The 19,454-nt window shown below is 41.3% G+C and overlaps 1 protein-coding gene across 1 annotated transcript in view; it reads right to left on the bottom strand.

Moving 5' to 3' along the window:
• The window catches only part of PGBD2 (piggyBac transposable element derived 2), a 32,317-nt gene extending 15,301 nt beyond the window's left edge, over window positions 1-17,016 (bottom strand). Inside the window, exon 1 of the mRNA XM_047776358.1 lies at window positions 16,880-17,016. The gene's annotated coding sequence lies outside the window, so the exon portion shown is untranslated. The remainder of the gene's footprint in view (window positions 1-16,879) is intronic.
• Window positions 17,017-19,454: the final 2,438 nt, after the last annotated feature.

The raw sequence follows: 19,454 nt of genomic DNA on the forward strand, positions 1-19,454 counted from the left end.
CTTGAACTGATCAACGAATTCAGCAAAGTAGCAGGATACAAGATTAACATCCAGAAATCGGTCACATTTCTGTATACTAACAATGACATATTAGAAAAGGAATACAGGAGTTCCCGTTGTGGTGCAGTGGTTAACGAATCCGACTAGGAACCATGAGGTTGCGGGTTCGGTCCCTGCCCTTGCTCAGTGGGTTAACGATCCGGCGTTGCCGTGAGCTGTGGTGTAGGTTGCAGATGCGGCTCGGATCCCGCGTTGCTGTGGCTCTGGCGTAGGCCGGTGGCTACAGCTCCGATTGAACCCCTAGCCTGGGAACCTCCATATGCCGTGGGAGCGGCCCAAGAAATAGCAACAACAACAACAACAACAAAAAAAAAAAGACAAAAGACAAAAAAAAGAAAAGGAATACAGAAATACAATACCTTTTAAAATTGCACCCCAAAAAATCAAATACCTGGGAATAAACCTGACTAAGGAGGTAAAGGACTTATATGCCGAGAACTATAAAACATTAATCAAGAAAATTAAAGAGGATTCAAAAAAATAGAAAGATATTCCATGCTCCTGGGTTGGAAAAATTAGTATCATAAAAGTGACCATACTACCCAAAGCAAACTACAGATTCAATGCAATCCATATCAAATTACCCAGGACATTTTTCACAGAACTAAAACAAACAAAATGAAAAGTTATGTGAAACCATAAAAGACCTAGAATTGCCAAAGCAGGGGGCATAACTCTCCCAGACTTCAGGAAATACTGCAAAGCCACAATAATCAAGACAGTGTAGTACTGGTACCAAAACAGACAGACCGACCAATGGAACAGAATAGAGAACCCAGAAATAAACCTAGACACATATGGTCAATTAATCTTTGACAAAGGAGGCAAGAACATAAAATGAGGAAAAAACAGTCTTTTCAGAAAGTGGTGCTGGGAAAACTAGATAGCCGTATGTAAATCCATGAAACTGGAACACACCCTCATACCATGCACAAAAATAAACTCAAAATGACTTAAAGACTTAAATATAAAACAAGACACTATCAAACTCCTAGAAGAGAACATAGGCAAAATATTCTCTGACATCAGCCTTCCAAAAGTTTTCTCAAGTCAGTCTTCCAAAACAATAGATATAAAAGCAAAAATAAATCAATGTAACCTAATCAAACTGACAAGATTTTGCACAGCAAAGGAAACCAAAAAGAAAACAAAAAGACAACTTAGAGAATGGGAGAAAATAGTTTCAAATGATGCAACGGACAAGGGCTTAATCTCTAAAACATACAAGCAACTTATACAGCTCAACAGCAAAAAAAGCCAACAACCCAATGGAAAAATGGGTAAAAAACCTGAATGGACATTTCTCCAAAGAAGATATACAGATGAACAACAAGCACATGAAAAAATCCTGAATATCACTGATTATTAGCAAAATGCAAATCAAAACTACTATGAGGTACCATCTCATACCTGTCAGAATGGCTATCATATGTCATATGTCAACAGAATGGCTATCATATGTCAACAAATGAATGCTAGAGAGGGTGTGGAGGAAAGGGAACCCTCCTACACTGCTGGTGGGAATGTAAATTGGTACAACCTCTATGGAAAACAGTGTAGAGGTACCTCAGAAAACTAAATATGGAACTACCATACGACTTAGCAACCCCATTCTGGGGCATATATCCAGACAAAACTTTCCTTAAAAAGACACGCACCCATATGTCCATTGCAGTACTATTCACAATAGCCAAGAGTGGAAACAAAGTAAATGTCCATTGACAGAAGAATGGATTAAGATGTGGTGTATATACATAATGGAATACTACTCAGCCATATAAAAGAACAAAATATTGCCATTTGAAGCAACATGGATGGAACTAGAGGCTCTCATACTAAGTGAAGTAAGTCAGAAAGAAAAAGACAAATGCCATATGATATCACTTATATCTGGAATCTAATATATGGCACAAATGAACCTTTCCACAGAAAAGAAACTCAGAGACATGGAAAATAGACTTGTGGGTGCCAAGGAGGAGGGGAAAGGAGTGGCAATCTGGGGTTAATATATGCAATCTACTTCATTGTAATGGATAAGCAATGAGACCCTGCTGTAGAGCACTGGGGACTATATATGGTAACTTGTGATGGAGCATGAAGGAGGATAATGTGTGACTAGGTCACTTTGCTGTACAGTAGAAAATTGACAGAACACGATAAATCAACTATAATAGAAAACATAAAAATCATTTAAAGATTTTTTTAATTATATGTTAAAGATGTAATTTTTGATATCAGTAATATAAGAGGGGAAGAACTTTATAAGAGTTTATCTATGCAACTAAAGTTGATATCAACTGAAATTGGTTACAAAGATATTCTATATCATCCCATGGTAACTGGAAAAAATACCTAAAGAATATGCATGAAAGGAGATTAAAGGTGTATCACTAGAAATGAAATTGAATACATTATAAAAACAATCCCTACAAATAAAAGCCCAGCACCAGGTGGCTTCACAGGCGAATTCTACCAAACATACAAAGAGGATTGGTGCACATCCTCCTTAAAATTTTTCAAAAGGTTTGGAGAAGAAGGAACACTCCCAAAGATATTCTATGATGCCACCATCACCCTAATTCCAAAACCAGACAAAGATACCACCAAAAAAGAAAACTACAGGCCAATATCTTTGAAGAATATAGACACAAAAATTCTCAACAAAATTTTAGCCAACTGAATCCAACAACATATCAAAAAGATCGTACATGGACTTCCCGTGTGGCTCACAACATAACTACTTGGCGTTGCTTCTACAGTGGCTGTGGCTTGACCCCTAGCCTGGGAACTTCCATATGCTGTAGGTGCGGCCATTTGTTTAAAAAAAAAAAGAAAAAAAAAAAAAGAATCGTACACCATGACCAGGTGGGATTCATCCTAAGTGCACAAGGATGGTTCAACATACACCAATCAACCAACACCATGCACCACATTAACAAAAGAAAAGTCGAAAACCACATGATCATCTCGATAGATGCAGAAAAAGCATTTGACAAAGTCCAACATCCTTTCATAATAAAAACTCTCACCAAAGTGGGTATAGAGGGAACACTCCTTTAGATAATCAAGGCCATTTATGACAAACCCACAGCAAATTTAACACTCAATGGAGAAAAGCTGAAAGCAAGCGTTCCCACTAAAATCTGGAACAAGACAGGGATGCCCACTCTCACCACTGTGATTCAACATAGTATTGGAAGCCCTAGCCACAGCAATCAGACAAACAAAAGGAATCAAAGGCATCCAAATAGGAAGAGGAGAGGTAAAACTGTCACTGAATGCACATAACATGATACTATACATAGAAAATCCTAAGGACTCAACCCCAAAGCTACTTGAATGGATTAACAAATTCAGCAAAGTAGCAGGACATAAGATTAACATTCAGAAATCAGTCCCCTTTCTGTACACTAGCAGGGAAATATTAGCAAAGGGATACAAAAATACAATACCTTTTAAAATTGCACCCCCAAAAAATCAAATACCTGGGAATACACTTGACCAAGGAGGTGAAAGACTTATATGCTGAGAACTAGAAAACATTAGTCAATGAAATTAAAGAAGTTGGAAAGAAATGGAAAGACTCTTGGGTTGGAAAAATTAACATTGTAAAAATGGCCATACTACCCAAAGCAATCTACAGATTCAATGCAATCTGTATCAAATTACCCAGGACATTTTTCACAGAACTACCAGAAACAATCCAAAAATTTATATCGAACCACAGAAGACCCAGAATTGCCAAAACAATCCCAAGGAACAAAAACCAAGCAGGAGGCATAACTCTCCCAGACCTCAGGCAATATTACAAAGCCACAGCCATCAAAACAGTGTGGTACTGGTACCAAAACAGACAGACAGACCAATGGAACAGAATAGAGAACCCAGAAATAAACCCAGACACCTACGGTCAACTACTCTTTGACAAAGGAGGCAAGAACATAAAATGGGAAAAAGACAGTCTTTTCCACAAGAATTGCTGGGAAACCTGGACAGCTGCACGCAAATCAGTGAAACTAGAGCGCACCCTCACACCATGCACCAAAATAAACTCAGAATGGCTGAAAGGCTTAAATATAAGATGAGACACCATCAAACTCCTGCAAGAGAACATAGGCAAAACAGTCTCTGGCATCAACCTTCCAAATGTTTTCTCAGGTCAGTCTCCCAAAGCAACAGAAATAAGAGCAAAAATAAACCAGTGGGACCTAATCAAACTGACAAGCTTCTGCACAGCAAAGGAAACCAAAAAGAAAACAAAAAGACAACTTACAGAATGGGAGAAAATGGTTTCAAATGATGCAACGGACAAAGGCTTAATCTCTAGAACATACAAGCAACTTATACAACTCAACAGCAAAAAAGTCAACAACCCAATGGAAAAATGGGCAAAGACCTGAATAGACTGTTCTCCAAAGAAGATATACAGATGGCCAACAAGCACATGAAAAAATGCTCAACATCCCTGATTATTAGAGAAATGCAAGTCAAAACTACCACAAGGTATCACCTCACACCAGTCAGAACGGCCATCATTAATAAGTCCACAAATAACAAGTTCTAGGGGTTGTGGAGAAAAGGGAACCCTCCTGCACTGTTGGTGGGAATGTAAGCTGGTACAGCCACTATGGAGAACAGTATGGAGGTACCTTAGAAATCTATACCTAGAACTACCAGCAATCCCACTCCTGGGCATATATCCAGAAAAAAACTTTCCTTAAAAAAGACACATGCACCTGCATGTTCATTGCAGCTCTATTCACAATAGCCAAGACATGGAAACAACCCAAATGTCCATTGACAGGCGATTGGATTAGGAAGATGCATTGTATATATACACAATGGAATACTACTCAGCCATAAAAATGCCATTTGCAGCAACGTGGATGGAACTAGAGACTCTCATCCTGAGTGAAGTCAGAAAGAGAAAGACAAATACCATATGATATCACTTATATCTGGAATCTAAGATACAGCACAAATGAGCCTCTCCACAGGAAAGAAAATCATGGACTTGGAGAACAGACTTGTGGTTGCCCAGGGGAGGGGGAGGGAGTAGGAGGGATCAGGAGTTTGGGGTGTAAGGATGCAAACTATTGCTCTTGAAATGGATTTACAATGAGATCCTGCTGTGTAGCACTGAGAACTATGTCTAGATACTTACATCACAACATGACAATGGGAGGAAAATTATGTATACATGTATGTGTAACTTGGTCCCCATGCTATACAGTGGAAAAAAAATAAAAAAATAAAAATAAAAAAATAAAAGTAAATCAAGACATGTCACTACAATAAAAATCAATAAATACAAAAAAAAAGTAGGTAGTAATGGAGGAAATAAGAGACTAGAAAGCTGTGAGACAAGAGTTCCTGCTGTGGCACATCAGGTTAAGGATCCAGCAATGCCACAGCTATGGCATAGGTCAGAGTTGTGGCTTGTATTTAAACCCTGACCATACGCCATGGTTGTGGGGAAGAAAAAAAAAAAAAAAGCTGTGGGGAGTTCCCGTTGTGGTGCAGTGGTTAACGAATCCGACTAGGAACAATGACGTTGCAGAGAAATATTCTCCTCTGAGTACTAATTTGATAGAGTATTGGAATGACCGGTTGAAACATTGGTTGTCTAAAATGGGGAAATATAAAGGCATGAAGGACTGGCTTTACATACTTTCGAAAGTGTCTACTCACACTCAATATGAGTGGGAGTGTCCCCACTGGATAGATTCCTCTATTTCTGGTGTATCTGAGGAAGTGGAGGTGAGAAAGGATGCTTTGTTTGGGATTCCTAAATGCTGGAGAATTAGCAGGAGGTCTCTTTGGTCCACTCAACCTTTGGTAGCGCTGTATCTTCACTAAATCTTTGTTTTAACCCCATCAATGTCCACTTTATTCATCCCACTTCTTTTTTTTTTTTTTAGCTATTTCTTGGGCCGCTCCCACGGCATATGGAGGTTCCCAGGCTAGGGGTCGAATCGGAGCTGGAGCCACCGGCCTACGCCAGAGCCACAGCAACGCGGGATCCGAGCCGCGTCTGCAACCTACACCACAGCTCACGGCAACGCCGGATCATTAACCCACTGAGCAAGGGCAGGGACCAAACCCGCAACCTCATGGTTCCTAGTCGGATTCGTTAACCACTGCACCACGACAGGAACTCCCATTCATCACACTTCTTAACAATCATCTCAAGATTTCCATCCCGCTGAGACAAATCCTATGACTCTCCCCTCTCTGTTTCCCCTTTGCTTCACCACTATCGATATTTACTTTATTCACCTTATTCCTTAATAATGATATAAAAATTTCCACCCTGCAAAAACTAGTCTCTTGATCCTTCCTCTGTCTTTCCTGGTTCTCCTGTGCCAGGAACCAGGGGCAGAGGCCAATGGAAAACCCAATTCAAAAGAAAACCAAGGGATTCCATTTCAAAGTTCAGGGAATTTTCACACACATACGTCTCATCCAATCCAATGCAATTAGATGCAAATGAGAGAAAACTTTGTATATGGGGGCTCCTTTGGGATAGAAACAAGTGAGCCATGCACCCACCATTCTGGTTTGTCTGGGGGCTGCCTGAGGGACAGATTTCTGTATCACCAGACCTGGACCAGAAATGGGCATGGTGGCAAGGTTTGGAAGCCACCAAAAATGTAGGCAGGTGCTACAGCACAGTAGCTGCAGAGATTCTACAATTCAGCAGGCAGATGCCTGGGAAATTAAGAAATTACTACCAGCTCCTAAGAAGAAATAAGGACAACCAGACTGTGGAAACAGAGACAAGCAAATGTAAACACACAAGCCCAGAGAAGAATTATTACTAGAAAAAGATGGATAGGTCCCAACTTCCATGTGGGCTGACTGGTGAAGGTATGAAGCCAATCCATTAAGATCAGGAGAAAAGACTGTCTTGTCAAATAGCCAAATCTCAAAAACAAATCACAAAGCATACAAAGAAACAAGGAAACATGGCTCAAGCAAAGGAACAAAATAAAACTGCAGAATGGACCCTAGAAAATCAGACTGTTTAATTTCTTAATGAGGAATTCAAAACTACTTCTTAAAGATATTCAGTGAGCCTAAAGGAAAACAGAGATAGACAATTAAAATCAGGAAACACATGAACAAAATGAAAATATCAACAAAGAGATAGAAACTATAAAAAGAACCAATGAGAAATCCTAGAGCTGAAAAATAGAATAACTGAGCCAACCTCACCCTGATACTAGAGTCAGACAAAAGCTCTAGAAAAAAACTAAAAACTAACAGCCTTCATGAATATTAATATAGAAATCCTTGATAAAATACTAGCAAACTGAATTCAACAGTACATTAAAAGGATTGTACACCACAACAAAGTGGGGTTTCTGGAATGCAAGAGCAGTTCAATATGTAAAAATCAACCAATGTAAAAATCAGGTAGAAATCAACCATATGTTCATAGTAATTGATACAGAAAATGAATTTAACAAAATTCAACATTCACAAACACTTAATAAACTAGGAATAGAAAGAAATGATCTCAACACAACAAAGGCCATATGTGGAGAAAACCACGGCTAACATCATATGAAACAGTGAAAGACTGAGGGCTTTTCCTCTACAAACAGGATCAAGACAAGAATGTCCATCTGAACATAATACTAGAAGGCCTAGCCAGAACAATTATATATAAATAAATAAATAAATGACGTCCAAACTGGAAATGAAGAAATAGCATTATCCGTTTGCAGATGACATGATCTTATATGCAGAAATCCCTAAAGATTATTTTCAAAACTGTTAGAACAAATTCAGCAAAGTTGTAGGGATCAAAATTACCACACTAAAATCGACTGCATTTCTATACACTAACAATGAACAATCTGAAATGGAAATTAAGTAAATAATTCCATTTACCACAGCATTAAAAAGAATAAAATATTTAGATGCAATCTTAACCAAGGAAGTGAAAGAGTTGTAAACTGACAAAATACTAATGAAAGCACTTTAAAAAAAAAAAACCAACAAATGGAAAGACATCTCATGTTCATAGACTGGAAGACAATATTGATAATATATCAGTACTACTCAAAGTGATCTACAGATTCAAGGCAATCTCTATCAAAATACCAATAGCATTTTTTTTGCAAAAATAAAAATCTATCCAAAAATTCATGCAGAATATCAAGGAACGCCAAATGCCCAAAACAATTTTGAAAATGAAAAACAAAGTTGGAAGCCTTACCCTTCCTCATTCTAATACAAAGTACAAAGCTACAGAAAACAAGAGTATGACATAGAGATAAAGACAGACATACAGATCAATAAATCAGAATAGTGAGCCAGAAATAAGCCCTCACGTATAAAGTCAGGTAATTTTCAAAAAGGGTGCTAAGACCAATCAATAAGGAAAGGACAGTCTCTAACAAATGGTGTTAGAAAAACTAGACATCCATTCAAAAAGGATAAAGTTGGACCCTTAACTTGCACCACACACAAAAATTAACTCAAAATGTATCAAAGACCTAAATGTAAGAGGTAAAATTATAAAACTCTTAGAAGAAAACATAGGTTAAAAGACTTATAACATTGGATGTGGCAACAATTTCTTGAATATGACATCAAAAGCACAGGCCCTGCTGAGTAGCATTGAGAACTTTGTCTAGATACTCATGTTGCAACAGAACAAAGGGTGGGGAAAAAAATGTAATTGTAATGTATACATGTAAGGATAACTTGATCCCCCTGCTGTACAGTGGGAAAATAAAATAAAATAAAATAAAATAAAAATTTTTTTAAAAAGTACAGGCAACAAAAGCAAATATAGACAAATTGGACTACATCAAACTTAAAAATTCATCAAAGGATACAATTAACAAAGTAAAGAGGGAATACATGGAACAGGAGAAAATATTTGCAAATTATCTACTTATAAGGAGTTAGGAGTTAATATCTAGAACATATAAAGCACTCTAATATATGGCACAAATGAACCTTTCCACAGAAAAGAAACTCACAGACTTGGAGAACAGCCTTGTGGTTGCCAAGGGGGAGACGGAGGGAGTGGGATGGACTGGGCATCTGGGGTTAATAGATAAAAACTGTTGCATTTGGAGTGGATAAGCAATGAGATCCTGCTGTATAGCACAGGGAACCATATCCAGTCACTTGTGATGGAACATGAAGGAGGATAATGTGAGAAAAAGAATGTATATATATACACATATGTGTGTGTGTGTGTGTGTGTGTGTGTATAATACTGCTTGCTATACCTTAACAACAAAATAGTGACCCAATTAAAATGAAGTAAATCAGAAAGAGAAAGACAAATACCATATAATATCACTTGTATGTGGGATCTAAAATAAGGTACAAATGAACCTATCTACCAAAACAAAGAAAAATGAATACAAAAACAAAACATTCACAGGCATAGGGAACAGACTTGTGGCTGCCAAGGAGGAGGAGGAGATAGGAGTAGGATGGACTAGGAGTTTGGGGTTAGTAGATGCAAACTGTTACATTCAGAATGGATAAACAACAAGGTCTTACTGTATAGCACAGAGAACTATATCTAATCTTCTGGGATAGACCATGATGGAAATAAAATTTTAAAAAAAGAATATATATATATTTATGACTGAGTCACTTTGCTGTACAGCAGAAATTGACACAACATTGTAAATCAATTATATTTTAATTTTAAAAATGTTTTTAATGGACAAAAAACATGAGCAACCATTTATCTTAAAGATATACAAATAGCCAATAAGCATATGAAAAGATGCTCAATATCACTAATCACTAAAGAAATGCAAACCAATACCATAAGGAGATATCACCTCATACCCATTAGGATGACCACGTAAAAAAAAAAGAAAAAGAAGGAAAATAGAAAATAACAAATGTTGGCTAGGACATGGAGAAACTGGAACCCTTGTACACTGCTGTCAGGAATGTAAAATTGTGCAACCACTAAAACAGTATGGTGGCTCTCAAAAAATTAAAAATAGAACTACCATATGATCCAGTAATCCTACTTCTGGGCATTTAAACAAAAGAATTGAAAGCAAGCTCTCAAAGAGACACCCAGGTTCATAGCAGCATGATCCACGGTAGGCAAGAAAGGATAGCTTCAGTTTTGTTGGATAAAATTGTCGTGGAGATTAGTTGCACAACAACGTGCAATGAATACACTTAAAACTACTGAAATGTGCACTTAAAAGTGGTTAATTTGGTAAATTTTATTAACTATTAAAAATAACAAAGAAAATTTAAAACAAGCATTATCAGAGAAAATGAGGGTAACTTCACAGGGAAAAAAGATTTGACTCATCAGAGAGATATAATACTTTAAAATTTTATACATCTAATAATATAACTTCAAAACACAGCAAATTAATATAATTATAGAAACTGACAAATCCATCATAATAGTAAGAGATTTCAACACACCTCTTTCAGTAATTGATGGTCAGGCAGCCAAAATGACTGAAACTTGAACAGCAAAACTGACATATTTGTCCTATGTAATCAGAGACAGGGTGTGACATTAGCATGATGGTGGAATAGGAAGTCCCTAGCTTGTATCTCCCTACACAAATGATGATTTGTCAGGCAACCACAGACAAAAGTGCCTTTGGGGAAGCTTTGGGATCCAGGTAGGAGGCTGCAAAACCCCAGTGTACCCCAAAACCAAGGATAGCTGCTTTGAAAAGGCAGAACCACACCCTGGTGGCAAGCTCACATGGTTCTGTCAACAAAATGAAAGCAGCCCCAACTCCCTGTGGACTGAGCTCCAGTCCTCCCTGGCTAGTCTTGTAAGCAGTCTCATCTGATAAGGGTCCCAGAAGGAGCCATGCTATCCAAATCCCTGGTACCAGGCCTCCCAGCCTTGGACCAGGCTGCAGATCCTGAAGCAGCCCTGTGACCTGGTCTAGCTCTGCCCTCACTCCTGCTCACCCAGGGACCCAGCAACACCCATCTGTGCCCCTGTAGCAGGCCCAATGACCTTAGTGCCAGCTGGGTCCTGAGGCAGCACTGAGACTTGGATTTCAATACTGCTCTAGTGTGGTCCTGGAGGCAGTCCCATCTACCCGGGGATCCTCCTGGCAGGATTCAAGTCAACTGGCAAAAATCACTAACCATAAAGAAAATGATTGATAAATTCTACTACATTTAAATTAAGAACTTTTCTGTTCATCAGAATAAACTCATAAATGGGTAAAATTGTATCAGAAGGCACTTCTCAAAGGAAATACAAAAAGCAGACAGACGTGAAAGGAAATGAAAAAAAAAAAAAAACACATTGAGATAGCATTTCAGAGATATCAAGTGGATAAAAATTTTAAAGGCAGAGATTATCAAGTTTTAAAAAGGACAATAAGTAATGCAAGAGGCCACATACTGCTGAAAAGAGTGTAAACAGTACATTAGTATCTACTAAAATTTAACACACACAAACTCACCCACCCAAGAGTCCATCCCAGTTATTTACCCTAGAGCAAGGGTTCTCAGCCTCAGCACTGGCATTTGGAGCTAGGCAATGCTTTGCTGCGTGAGAGGGCTGGAGGAGGTGGGAAGGCTGTCCTGTACACTGCAGGATGTTTAATAGCATGCCGAGCCTCTATCTACTAAAGACACCACCTCCCAGTTATGACAACCAAAAGTGTCTCCCTTTCTTCTCTTACCCCATCTCACCCCCCTAACCCATTTGAGAACTACTGAACCCCTGCAGAAGACCAGCTCAAGAATGCCCCCTGCAGCACTGTTTATTTACAGTAGCAAAAACTAGAGACAGCCCAAATAGCCATCATCAAAATGGAATGGATGCAGAAAAAGTGAGTGAAGGACTTGAACCACACACACCACTGAATGGATAGCAAATAAATGATACTAAGAAAAAAAAGAAAAGAAAGTTCGCTACATGATTTCATTTTATAAGGACCAAAAAGTAAAATAAAATTAAAAACATATTATCTGGGGACACATTATGATAAAACTGCAAAAAAAAAGACAAGTAAATGATTAAGAGGAACCTCAGGTGGTACAGCAGGTTTAGGATTTGGCAGTGTCACTGCAGCAGCTCATGTCACTGCTGTGGCATGGGTTCGATCCCTGGCCAGTAACTTCCACATGCTGTGGGAACAGCCCCCCTCCCCAAAAAAAGAGGAATTTCAGGATAGTGGTTACGTTTGAAAAAATGCAACTGGAGCAGACATACAGGGGATTTCTATGCTATTGACAAGGTATTTGTTTCTGAAACTGAGTGGAATGTCCAAAGTTCTTTCGTGACTATGCACCTTATATATATTTTGGATGCATACTGTGCACACTCACAGGGGCACACACAAAGGCACAGGGACAGTCCCACACACCTGAGCAAATACTATCAAGCTGACCCACTCCTTCTGGGGACAAGGGAGTGGGAGGGAAAAGGTATTCATCTGTGGGATTCTGGAGCATACATCTTTTGCAATTAGAGGAAGAAAATTAGAATACAATCTTCTCTCCACTCAATAAACGGTGTCCCTCATGAAGAACCTCCTTATAGAATCCTCATGAAATCATTTACCTGAATATTTTCAAAGCCCAGCCAGCCTGAAACCTGCATCCCAGTTTGTTAACACAGTACCTTCCAAAGTGCCAACTGTGGCTCAGCAGGTTAAGAACCCAACATAGTGTCCATGACGATGTGGGTTCAAACCCTGGCCTCACTCAGTGGGTTAAGGACACCCACTCAGTGGGTGAAGGCACTGTCACAAGCCACAGTGTAGGTCGAAGATGGGGATAAGATCCAGTGTTGCTGTGGCTGTAACGTGGCCTGCAGCTACAGCTCTGATTCAGCCTCTAGCTTGGGAACTTCCATATGCCATAGGTGCAGCTGTAAAAACAAAGAAAAAGAAAGGAGTTCCCGCAGTGGCTCAGCAGCAATGAACCCAACTAGTATCCATGAGGACATGGGTTCGATCCCTGAACTCAGTGGATTAAGGATCTGGTGTTGCCATGAGCTGTGGTGTAGGTCACAGACGCAGCTCAGATCACTGTGGCTGTGGCATAGGCCGGCTGGCAACTGGACCCCTAGCGTAGGAACTTCCATATTCCGCAGATGTGGCCCTAAAAAAGAAAAGAAAAAGAAAAACACCTCCACCCACCCACCTCCTCTTCCTCTAGTGCACTTGACATTGCACTTAACTTCCTCTACAGTTTGTAAGAAAAACTCAGTGCTCAACCAGATCACAAGCTCTGGGTATCAAGGAAAGCATTCAAGTATTAAATGAAACTGTGTATGTGACCACAACCTCCACAGGGCTCCTGCCTCCCTTCTCTTCTGACCCTCCTTGACACTCACACAGGCTGGCTGCAGATCCCAGGTATCTGAGGTGTAGGAGAAAGACCAGTCCTGCAACTCCCCAACTTCCTTTTCACATGTAGGCAGTCTGGTAAGAATGTGGACTATGGAGCCACCAGTAGTGACTGTGGGCAAATCACTTACCTTCTCTGTGCCCTCATCTCCTTACCTGTAAAATGGGACCTTCGTGATGCCAACTATCATAGGGCTGTTATGAGGATTATACTCAATGTGTGTGAAGCACATACAACAGGCCTGGCTCTACAAGTGGTAGCCAGAATTTCAGATCCACAACCCCTCACCCGCAATTCTCAAAAGTCAAAAACATTGTGAAAACTAAACATTTTTTCAAAATTTGGCAACAAACTCTCTGGCAGCAAAACCTGAACTTATCTGAGGTTCTTTATAATAATCTATTTCTATTGCTATAGGTATCAATACATATTGCTGCAGAAATTCTTTGATTGAAGGGTGCTTCAGTGTGATATTGATAAAATTCAAACATTCTGACTTTTTCCATGTCTGGTTGGGTTTATGTCAGGTAATATAACCTGGGTTGCCATTTCACAGTTACACTACCCTCAGCAGCTAATCTCATCACCTTTTCCTCTTTTGTGCCCTTGTGCATTCACCAACATTCAATGACAGTCCCCAACCAGTCATTCGTATACCAGCCCATCCTTATAGCCTAGGGAAAACCTCCCAAGGTCACAGTCCTATAAACCCTGGAAATAGGCCAATGTCATTCCCAGCTCAGTCCCCAGTCTCCTCCCACCTAGAATCAGGGCAATCCATGCCCTGCACCCTGCTTCTTCAAGTTGAAGCTTTCTCTATCACAGCTTTTACCTCGATTACTACACATGATCCCACCACATGCCCTCTGATGACAGGGCAGATACAGGATTTATTCACCTTTGTATCCCTAGAAGCCAACACAGCTGCTGGCATCTAATAAATACCTGTTAAACTGAACAACTTGTGCTGTAAGCAGTCATCCTCATCTATAGCCGGCTTTCATTTTCACCTTCACTTTTTGGCTTTAAGTACTTTTTTAATTTAGAAAAGTACTAGGAACTCTTAATATCTGATTGACCCTAAACAAAATGCATTCCTAAAGATTCTCTGAAACTATGCATAGGGAATGTCTATTAATGGAGAGTCAATTAATACAGTGGACCCAGCCAAGGACAAAAGGGGTAGCTAGGCAGGAAGGACAGGAGAAGCCATTTCTTCCTTTCCGTGGTCCTCAGGCTGTGTTCCCCAGCCCCTCCAACACCTACTGTGTGGTTCCATGCCAACCAAAACCAGCAGCAGAGAAAATGGACAAGAGTAAGCCATGCCCCGAGAGGCTAAACAAATTCCCAATAGAAATGATTTCCACACAAAGGTTGCTGGGCAGCCATATTAAGCACCCCATAAATTCTTCACTCTTTGGCAAAGATCAGAAGTGTCTACTAGATGGCTACACATGTATGTATAAAATTGCCACTTTAACAGGGCTATCAAAAAAGAGGCAATGCAAGAGATCAGGACCTGGAAAACAGGGCCTGGATATAGTCAGAAAAGTCACAAAACACTTCCCTAAGGAATAGATGACTAAACAGAGACCAGCAAAGAATAAGAATTTCTTGTTAGGTAGGGAATTGAACCCCAGGCAGCAAGAACAGCAAACGAGGAGGAAAGCAAAGCCAGTCAAGACAGGACAGAGACCAGAGGGAGAGAGGGTACACAAAAAGCCTGGACCAGCTATGCAGGGTCTTGAAGGCACTGTTAAAGATACTTGTCTTTATCCTACAGCAAAAGATAATCAAAAAAGATTACAGGCAGAGCATGACACAATTAGGTCTGCATTTCAACAAAGTTTATTCTGACTGTGGTATAGTCAACTGAGTGAGAGCACAGAGAGAAAGAGAGAAAGTCAGTATGGTGGTGCCTATGGGGAAAAGTGGGCTAGCCCAAAGGGGATTCAAAAAAAAAACAAAAAAAAACCAAAAAGCCTAGATTGATTGTGGGGTAGGGAAAGGGCTAATCAAGGAGGCCTCCCAGGGTTAAAATTGAGTGGCTAGGGTAGGGCCATTCACAGAGGCCAGGGGCACTAGAAGGGGACAAGATGTGGGTGATTTGGAGCTATATTTTGCACATATTGGGATGGAAATGCTTTTGAGATAACCCAGAAAAGTACAACAGGTCATAGACTTTGGGTCTGAGAAAGAGAAACGACCTAGGCTGAAGTCAAACAAGTTGAGTTTTCAGAAGATTTGTGGAATTCTCAAAGCCATAAGAAAGAATCCTTGAAGCCACAAGAGATCAGCCACAGAGGAAGCCCACATTGAAAGATAAGCTGGTCAAGGAGGGCATCTTCAGAGATGTAAGGGCAGGAGAACCAGGAGAGGCTGAGCAGCCAAGCGCCAAAAGGGTCAAGGCAGAGAAGGTAATCACCTGTGCCAAAGCTGCCCAGACGCCCAGCGGTGGCATTCCGGAAAGAAAAGCCTCATCGCTTTGAAATGTGGTGCTCCCAGGGCCACTCTGAAGGATCCTGGAGGTATGGGAGCCTCCACTGTTTATAATATAAATTTTTCCAACGAAATACAACTAAATGTAACTGAATCCTGACTTGGATCCTATACCATAAAAAGGAAATGGTTGAGATCAAAAAAAAGCTCTGAATAAGGCCTGTAGACATTAAGTGTGCGGGTTTTGCTAATTGTTCTTCTAAACAAGACGTTACCATTTGGTGGAACCTAAGTGCCTAGAATGTTCAAATTCTTTGTACTAGTTTGTAAACTGTTTTTAAGTTACTTAACAAAAAGATGTTTTTAATAAGACATTTTATAAACGTAAATGCCTCAAATCTAAGCCGGGCGCAAAACGGCTCAGGAAGGGCCTTTGTGAGATAGGCGGCCCTCCTCCTCCTCCTACCCATCTCAACACTAAACGAAAACGAGGGGGGGGGGGAAACAAAAGACCCTCTGCAACCTCGGCGATCCCAAAAGCAGGCCCAAGCCATAGAAAAGTCAGAAACGCCCCCACTCAGCGCGCCCCGCAAAGGAACAGCCTCTCTTCCGAGGGGGCGGGGCGTGGGAGCCGCACCGCCCGACCCCGCCCACAGATGTTCTCTCACTCCGCCCTAGCCCTAGCTCCGCCCGCAATCCATCAGGCCTCAGGCCGACCCGCCCCCGATTCCGCCCAAGGGTCCAGGTCGCTCCTCCCTTAGTACACCCACTTAGGGCGCCCCGCCCACCAGCAGCCTGACCCTGCCCAAAGACTCCCATCCCGACCTCGGCCCCGCCTCCCCGTGTCACGGCGGGAGTGCCCCCGTGAGGCCCTCCGAGCTCCGCGCCCGAAGGTCCATTGTCCCGGTCCTGGTCCCACCTACCCTGGGAGCCAACGCCTCGTGCACCGTTGAGAAAACGCAACGCCAGCGTCCGCCACGCCCACATCCAAGCAGGGCCGGTCAGCGGGGCGAGCCGAGCGACTCCTACTTACCCTGAACAGGCCAAAGAACCGCAAGTTGGCGCCAGATGCCACGGACAGCGAAGAGCCCGGAATGCCTCGGCCCCGCCGGCGTCGGGCGTCGCGGCAGCGCAACGTCCGGCACGAGAGCTCTCAGCTTGCCTCGACCCTGCTCCCGCTACCCGCCCAGGACACGCCCCTGCCCAGGACACGCCCCCGATCCGAGCGACCACTGAGACTTTGGCGCCTTGGTGGCGCCTAGAGGGAACTGGGAAGTGCCTCAGAGGCAAGGGTTTAATTGCAGAAATGTCCCTTGCCTTCCTGGAGCCTGCATACTTTCATTGCTGCTACTCATGAAGCTATTTTTCTCTCTAGGTCGTTGGTTCCCCTTTATGGTTCCTGACCAATAACAGCTTCACTTGGGAACTTCATAAAAATGCGCAACCTGGGGTCCCACCCCCAGACCTACCGGGAATCAGAGACTAGGGGGCCAGGCCCAACAATTCATATATTCCTGGCCCAACTCCTGGATATTTTGGTCTGGATAATTCTTTCTTGCTGGGGACCTGTCCTGTGTATTATCGTTAAGACCACCAAATAAAATATAGGGCACCCAGTTAAACTTGAATTTCAGATAAACAAAGGTATACTTTAAGATTAAAATTTATGTAGGAGTTATGTATTTCATCTAGCAGTTCAATCCACGGGTATTTTTATTTGATAAATCTGGCATCCCTGAGTTTAGGATCTGGGGCACTCTTCATCTCTAACCCACTAGGTGCCAGTAGCATACTACATCCCTGCTTCATCGGTTAAAATTAAGATGGTCTGCAGACAACATACCCTGGGGAAGTAAAATCCCCTTTCCACGTATATAAGACAGTGTGCTTTACAAAAAAGGGTGCCTTGTCCTCCAAATGTTTGTCTAAACACAAAAATCCTTGGGGCCAAACCATGCTAAACATTCCACAAGAAGGCAAAGTAGTGAAGGTTTTGTATTGCCTCTCCACTCTGGTACTTCTGCATAGGAGTTTTGGTCACTGTAAAGTGTGTTCCAAATCACCTGGGTCAGAAAAATACGTTAGCATCCCCATTTGTGAGATTCTGGAGCCAAAGGCACACTCCAGTTTGTCATTGTTTATTCCACAAATACATATTGATGCCCTGCAAACCAGGTACACCAGAGAACAGAAAGTTGTTCTCATGGCACTCACTTTCTAATAGTGGAGGCACTCAAGAAACAGTGTCAGAGAATTATACCCAGTCTCTTGAGATGGACAATAGCATGAGAAAAAGAACATGTGTGTATATATGACTAGGCCACTGTGCTATATGGCAGAAATTGACACAACACTGTAAATCAGCTATACTCTAATAAAAAAATAAATTTAAAAAAAAATGATAGATGCTGTGAAGAAAAATGAAGCAAGTTAAGGGAGTAGAAGATGAGCCCTGGGAGACTGGGATGCTATCTTAAATAATATAAGGGCAGTGTTTCTAACCTTGCTTTGTTCCCCAGAACCTATATCTCATTCATTCAACAAGTATCTATGAAATGTTATCTGTAACAGTCACTGCTTATATTCCAGTGAAAGAAACAAATAATAAACAAGTAAAACATATGGTATGTCAATGGTGGAAAGTGCTGTGGAGAGAAAAAGAAATCTGGTAAGAGTGATGGTGAGTCCTGTTTTAAATAGTTTGGTCAGGAAATATCTCCCTGGAAAAAAAAAAATCGTATTTGAAGGAAAAGCCAAAAAATATGAAGAATAAACCATGCAGAATTCAGGGGGGGGAAATACTTGAGGCAGAGAGAATAACATGTAAGGCCTAAGGTAGGAGCAAGCCCAGCACTTTTGAGGAACAGCACAGCTGGAGCTGAGTGAACACGGAGAGCACAAAAAATGAGGTTGAAGGAGCTCCTGTCATGGCCCAGTGGAAACAAATCTGACTAGCACCCATAAGGACGCAGGTTTGATCTCTGGCCTTGCTCATTAGGTTAAGGATCTGGCATTGCCATGAGCTGTGGTATAGGTCACAGATGTGGCTCAGATCTGGCATTGCTGTGGCTGTGGTGTAGGCTGGCAGTTACAGCTCCGATTCAACCCCTACCCTGGAATCTCCATAAGCTGCGGGGGGGCCCTATAAAGCCAAAAAAAAAAAAAAAAAAAAAGAAAAGGTGATAAATCATGTGCCAGAGTGTGACTGGCCTCAATATTCATTTAGGGTTCTAACAGAGGAAGAATGCAGTCTGATGAAGCTTTTATAAGTGCCCTCAGAGGTGAGGCAAAAGCAATTAGCCTAGCAGGAGAGTATTGTAGTTGTTCAGACCAGATATGAAGGTGGAGAGAAGTAGCAGGATTCAGGAAGTGTTTTGAAGGTAGATATAAGAGGGATGTTAAACATAAGGGAAAGTAGTCAGGCAAGACTCAAAGGTTTTTGGCCTTCCCAAGTAGAAGAACAGTGGTGCTATCAACGGAGAAAGGAAAGATGGCAAAAGGAACAGGTTTGGTGGGAGGTCAGGAGTTTGGTATTATATATTACAAATGTTCTGGAATCTTCATTCTTTGGGGACCTTGTTTAGCAAATTAGTGGAGGTGACTGCCTG

Source organism: Phacochoerus africanus, chromosome 4 (assembly GCF_016906955.1).
Source record: "Phacochoerus africanus isolate WHEZ1 chromosome 4, ROS_Pafr_v1, whole genome shotgun sequence".
NCBI lineage: Eukaryota > Metazoa > Chordata > Mammalia > Artiodactyla > Suidae > Phacochoerus > Phacochoerus africanus.